The sequence below is a fragment of the Aythya ferina genome (assembly GCF_964211825.1).
Source record: "Aythya ferina genome assembly, chromosome: 1".
NCBI lineage: Eukaryota > Metazoa > Chordata > Aves > Anseriformes > Anatidae > Aythya > Aythya ferina.
This window is the reverse complement of record NC_140296.1, coordinates 82,077,568-82,084,549: the sequence shown is the minus strand read 5'-3', so window position 1 is coordinate 82,084,549 and position 6,982 is coordinate 82,077,568. Positions and strand designations below refer to the sequence as shown.

At 37.5% G+C, this 6,982-nt stretch overlaps 1 long non-coding RNA gene across 1 annotated transcript; it reads right to left on the bottom strand.

The window, feature by feature from the left end:
- Positions 1–4,381: 4,381 nt before the first annotated feature.
- LOC311429877 lies at positions 4,382–6,420 on the bottom strand. The gene is made up of 3 exons (XR_014688435.1): positions 6,279–6,420; positions 5,564–5,620; positions 4,382–5,440 (listed from the first exon to the last, which is right to left on the bottom strand). It is a non-coding gene; the product is annotated as an uncharacterized lncRNA (long non-coding RNA).
- Positions 6,421–6,982: the final 562 nt, after the last annotated feature.

Sequence of the window (6,982 nt, the reverse complement as noted above, 5' to 3'; positions counted from 1 at the left end):
GTTCATTTAAGTAACATCAATTTTAATACAGCCAAATACAAATCTAGTTAAAAAGAACATATGCCAAAGCACATAATAGATGGAGGACTCTAATCTCAAATTTAGAAGGATGCTGGGGATCATGGTAGATTACTGACTGAACTCAAGTTCCAAGTACAATGCTATGATAAATGTAGATGTCCACACTGCAAGTGAAAAATTGTAAGTGACTTTAGAAAAAATACAAGAAAGATACAAGCTCAGAAAAGATGCAACTATGACTAAGTGGTTTAATCTGCCCAAAAGAATGCTTAATTAACCCTCTTGATCAGAGTAGAGATGAACCACTGTCTGGAAGACACTTCTGATAGAAATCTTAGCATAATGAATACTAGGTAGAAATCTGGACTAGAAACGAGGCATATCATTGCAACAGTAAGGGAAAATAACTTTTGAGGAGAGCTGACTAGAAATGCATGTAAGTATCCATCCTATGTAAATTGAGACAAGATATTATTCTGTAGAATACGTCCTGACAATTTCTGTGTTTTTGTTGTTTGGTTGGTTTGGTTTTAAATCACAAGTTTTATGCAAGAATTAAGTTTTACATCCTGGATCACAGAGGAGTTCAAAGTATATGATCCCTTCTGGCCTTAAAAGCCTGTAAATCTGAAGTCACTCTTCAGGTCTGTGACAGAATGAGCATTTTACCACGGTTCAAAAAATTTTCCCCAGAACAATCTTTCTTCTGAGTCAAGAAGCTATGTGATGTCTTCTGTTCACAAAAGGTGAACTGTTCTGACAGGGGTCATGTTTTCACATTTGTTTTCTTCTGTTTAAGATTTAGCCAACATCTGAGAACAGGTTCGGCACAGTCATTAACCTCACATGCACCATGACTCTCTCTGGCTGCTGTAAGCAGCTGGGGTCAGTCGCACTCAGGTGTGACTCTGGCATTTGTATAATTGCCTTTAGACTCAGAACTTGATACTACACGAACCTCAGCTCTTGCTCTATTTTACTTTCTTCTAAAGCAATATCTAACTGTGAAACATTAACAGCCCATAGAGATTTAATCAGTCAATGACATTTCTAGTCCTAGCTCTCTCCAGCCATATTACTGAAAACAGATTCTAACACAGTATATTCTAGGCCAATACTTCAGACACATTCTTGCTTATAATTGGCAATGCCAGGCACCCATAATGAGACTACTGGTACCGACACAAATTGCTTATTTATGTAACCTTTCAGCAGTCAACTTTGTGCAATTATTATATTTTTCTTTTGCCTCCGTAAGTATCATGGCTATCGCTGATATTCCAAGCAGATATTTTTCATGTGTTATGTGAAAATTGTGGAATTTTGCAGTTCCGCAATGTACTACCATTTTACTGCTATAAAAATAACAACTATTGGAATTCCTACTTAATATTTTCTGTATGAAGAAATGTAGAAATGAAGAAAAATTCTGGTAGGGTATAACTAGTCTACCACAGACAAGCCATATTCATCAACTTGAAAGACTCTTTATTATGTAAAGTGTAGCACCCATCTCCGTGCTTTATTGTCTAGGCTGTTCATTAATAGTTTAGAATACCTGAGATTTACTAGCAACCAACATCATTATTCACTTGTAAAATTACTGCCTGTCAAATGGCATAGCTTGTGGAAAACTGGTAAATGTTGACCAGCAGAGCTGAATATTGGATCTACTTGTCTAGTGAGCATTTTCCGACATTAAATGTGAGAAATTTTTGTTCAAACTTAAAAAAAAAAAAAAAATTAGATATGAAACTGCAGGTCACAAGATGCATTCGGAACCACTTGGCTGTATCCTTCTTCTTCATCCTGATGTTTTATTCCTATTTCAATTCACATGTATTGTATAGCTACCTTACCCTAGTACCCCAACATCATGACTTGGGATTTGTTGTTTTCACTGTGTTCTGAACCTGGAGCCAAGCCTGGAAGCACCATTAAGCTTTCTGAACACAGGCAAGTGATGAAATTGTTGTCCAATAGCACTTTGCAAGGAGGAAGTGATCTGGAGCCTCATTTATTGCCATGATAGCCTTTCAGACATAGGGTTGAGTATTGTCTCTTACTGTTTGTTTCAGTCACTTAACAGAGGATAGAGTGCTTCAGAGTTGATCATTCAACTAGAAATCAAGACAACTCAGTCTTCATTTAGTTTATGTTAGGATCTTAAATTATTGGTTATATGTTCAGTTCTGTATCAGTGCAGGATAATCCTTATCTGTGATCTAAGTGTTAAGAAATTGTGAGTAGTTTGGGAACAAGGAAATTCCGGGTATAAGAATGAAATAGATCTTTAATGTTCTGAATCTGCGTAATTCCAGGCGAATAACTGGAGAGCAGTACAACGAATATGTCATCTTATTTTAAGCTTTTATGGGCTGTCAATGTAAAAATAATCATTCTAGACTTACTTCTCACACCAAGTCTACTTTAGAAGCTCTGTGAAAAGTCAACTACCACTGAAATCCCTCCCAGTAAGTCCAGTTTCAATGCATGGCAAACTTTGAGCAACCAGGTTTGCTTCCTTAGCAGAATATATCCATAGCATGAGTTAAGTGCAAACCTCCATCAAAATGCATTCCCACAGTTTTGTCCCTGAGTCAGAGAACTGCAAGTACAGTACATTCTGCTGTTTCTTTAGCTGCATCCATGCTGTTGATTCTCCCACCAGAAAAGTTTTCAAGAGCACCAAGCTGTTGTTATGACTCATAGTAAACACCAACGCAAAGCAAGCAGCCCAATGTTCTTCCCTCATTTCACTCACACACATTCAGTTAGAAGGGAAAAAAGAGGGAGAGGGAGAGAGAGAAAGAAAGGAGAAAATAACAAAGATTCAGTTCTTATAAGCTTGTAAGTCCATGGTGAGAAAAGAGAAGGCTGGAGAGGGCTAGACAAGAGACGAACAAAAATACCATAGCAATTCAACACATGGTGAGGAGGTGGAGTGGGATAACACTACAGAAATGAATGCTTATGACTCTTGCATCATTGCCCCCAAAATAATCAGCCAAGAGGGATAATTACCAGGTTTATCTTAAGTATGTATACATGTATATGTAGACAGGGACAGAATCAAAGGAGCAGATCAAAACCTCAGTCTCAACTGAGAGATGGGTTCAACCCATTACTTGGTAGCCAAACATAAGCTCTAGGTGAGATCAAACTTAAAATTTGAGTCACAGGATTTCTGACAGCACTACCTGCCTTAAAAGCATGAATTGAGTGAGTAACGGCACAGAGATAAGATCTAAGCCTGCAACTCTAAAACTGTTTATAAAAAATCCTCAGATAGCACTTCTGAATGTAAAGGTTTAAGAAGTTCATCCAAACCCAAGCTTCACCCAGTTTATGAGCTTTACACACTACTAGGTGAGAGGCACAACCCTGGAACTGAGGATTTAGCTGGAGAATGCTGATAGGGTTTACAGAAGAAGTAAAGACAAAGACCCAGGGCATTCCGCAAGTCAGGGCACATCAGCAAGGCCAATCCATATCTGCTTCTGCAACTACTCCTGCATGGGTCTTAAACAATATGGATGACAAAGTCTATGGCAATAGCAGGTACTCGTCACCTTTGACAGTCATGCCATTTTTTTTTTCTCAAGCCAGATTTAGGAATGTAACTTGAGGCTTGAACTTTGAACCAATTTGTGAAACTGAACACTTTTGCTTTTTCAGCACACAAACAAATGAAAATTAAAATGGAAAATAAATGACATAGCCTTGCTACATACAAAAGCTATCCTGTTTGCTCTCTGATTTAATATCATATGTTGTTTTGGAAAAGAAAAAAAAAAAAAAAAAAAAAAAAAGACAGATGTAGTTAAACGAAGTCTGGCAAATATAGTCTGTAAGCCAAAAAAAAAAAAAAAAGAAAATTATAAATTCCTTCAAAAGGTTTATCTATGTCAGAGTGATCACTGCTAATTTTAAATAAAGCAATTAGAGGATAGAGCTAGCCAAAAGTTATGTATTGGTATATTTGAAGCATAATTTTAAATCATTATTCTCTCTGCTGTTCAGCTAAAGATCAACATTCAGGTAATGCTGAAATGTTCATCATTATGTTCATCCTTAAGCAAATTCAACTTGGACTTTATTTTGGGAACATTGTTCCCTTAAAAATGTGGTAGAAAATGTGGGTCACTTTTGTTTTTCAAATCAAATACAGAAGCCCACATCATGGTCTGCTTTTGTAGTAGTAGTTTTCATTTGTTTGTTGCTGTTTGTTTGTTTTTTGTTTTTGTTTTTTTAAAGACTATTAGCCAAATTAAAATTTGCTCTTAAATTTCCAAGCTGACAGGACAAATCAGTCCATGAGTGGTCCTCCACCCTTTCCAGAGCCAACAAGATCCTCAAATGTACATCAGTTCCATGATGGTTTTTACACATCTTTATTCTGTAGGCAGTGAGAAAGTCAGAAGTGAACTTGCCTGTACTTCCACAAAAATGCTGAAGTGCTTAATAAAGAATTCATCTGAAAGTCCAGTCAGGCAATTACTAATAGATCATTGTGTTTTGCTACTGGTCAAATTCAACCTCCAACATTCCCTTTCTAGAACAGAAGTTTTAATTTGGGAGAAGTCATAAACCACGTTTGACAACAGATGTTATTCCTCCAAAGGACTAGATACAAAATAGGATTCACAGCCAAAAATGTGCATTGAAGATTTCTGTGTTCAGAATATCAAGATCAAAAACTAAATTACATTTAATTGTGTTTACTATTACATAGTTGAAATGCACACACTTTCTGTAAAGATAATTTTGTTTTCCCCATTTTCTCCACTGGAAATAGCCATTTGAAAACAATAATAATAATAAAATCCCATAGCAAATGTTCCCATCAACACTAAGTTCTTTCTCAGTATAGTTACAATCAATATCAGTTAATTCCTGCACACTCAGCACCAGCAGTAGGTGGGCCACATGCAACTGCTGAAAATGTCACTCTTGGTTAATGTTTGATAGCAAGTATTGAGCTTCACAGCAGGAATAACTATTACCAACAAAGGACAATGGAAAAAATGATTGAAAGCTTCCTGTAGCTTAGGGAAAACTTCAGGAGAAGTTTCAAAAGGAGGGGGAAATGAGAGCAGAAGAATCACAAAAATGGCTTATAACATAGTCCTAGTCAGAAAGGCTAAAACTGAAACAAAATCTCTCCATGGAGTTTTGCGGAGCCATCTACCACAGGTTTTGGGATCATGGTCTGGAAGAATGCTAAGAGTTTCCGTGCAGAATGCAGAAGATGTAATGTAGCCGCGGCAGGGAGCCAAGGGAGCTATCCCCAGTCAGGAATGACCTCACTTCATTTCTGAGTGGGTGCAGAATTCTTGCAGAATTTGTACAGTTCTGATCCAGGATTTCATCTGTTTTAATGTATTCCCAATTTACTATTTTGTCTATTGCCACCTAACTGCAAGAGGAAAGTTCCAGAGACCAAGGCAAGGCATGAGTGTCTGCAACCCAAGCAAAGAGGCTGCTGGGATAAGCAGGGAGCTGACACTCCAGACTCTGAAGTAACAGAATATAAACTTACCACGGATTGGAGAGGACTGTCCAGAACTTGCTGCTACCTAGGAAGCTGCTGAGCTGCCTGAAACCAGAGGGAAACAAGAATCCAACTGCAATGACACAGTGCCAGTTTCTATTCCATCTCTAGTCACCTTCAACTCTCATTGTTTGAACAACAAAAAACTGACGATTCTAATTTATATTCTGATAAAACCTGACTCCTCTTCAGTTTAAAAAAAAAAAAAAGTGTATGTATATATATGTATGTATTCTTCTTCAAGAGCTCACCTCTGAAGAGTTTTAAGCAGATCCACCTCAAAGTTCTGGTAAATTCAAGGTCAACTTTTCCAGTTACATCAGACATGGAATTACCAGAAGGCTACAGGAATTTTAGCTCCTTTGCTTGCACTGTCCGTTGGGCTACACAATCACATGGGTGTTATCACCTGCTCTCCCAGCCATTTAGATCAGGATGGCGACAAGTTAAATACCAGTTAGGAAACTTATAGTAAATGTATAGGATTTCTATCAGGGCAGCATGTCCTAAGCAGATATTCTTTCCTGTTACATCACTCTAAATAAGAAAAAAAATTGCTATTTCTGTCACTTTCACAGTCAGCAACACTATGAGTAGTTGTAGCAGCATCTTCTGGAAGGAAGGAAACTAGATAAAATAGAACCAGCAAGAAGAAAAGTTTAGAATTATACAGCGGCTAACTTTATTTAATCAATTACCTTACCAGGCTAAGAAAGAGATCTGGCATGTGGCTGCAGAGACTGCAGTGGCATACATCCAGTTTTTTATATATTTGTATATATATATATGGCATCTAAGTTTTTCTTCTCTCTGCTCCTCATCTCACAGCTAAATTTGTCATAGAAGGTGATCCCTCTCTTTCTCACCTCATATACGAGCACAGGTGAGAGATGGGGTCTACCACACAGCTGAGTGAGCTGGTACTGATGATACTTTTCTTTTATTACATGCAGGAGGGCATGCCTTTTGGAAATATTTGACGATTAGCCAAAGGTTAACATCTCTGCAGCTAACATAATTACAAGTCAGTGTTATTTCAGAGAAGAAAACATAAATAAACAGCTCCAAATACTCTTTCAACAACTAAATTATGACCTTAAAGACAGGGGGAAAAAAAAAAAAAAGGAAAAATGTGAGGAATCTGTAAAGAAAAGAGATGTAACTGGGGCTGATGGTCTTGCATTGCCCTCAGTTTTTCTCAATGCCTTCTTCTGTTAGTATTTCAGCAGGTTTTGATATACATACATATTAGTTGCTTAGCTAAAAGAAGACACAGAAAGGCGTTATTCTCTAATCGCTGGCACCCTAGATGGTTGTGTCATTTGCTCTTCACACAGGAAACAGATCGACAAAGCCCCACATGCAATCAAGTCCCACATACTTGTCTCTACTCCTTGTCACACATGC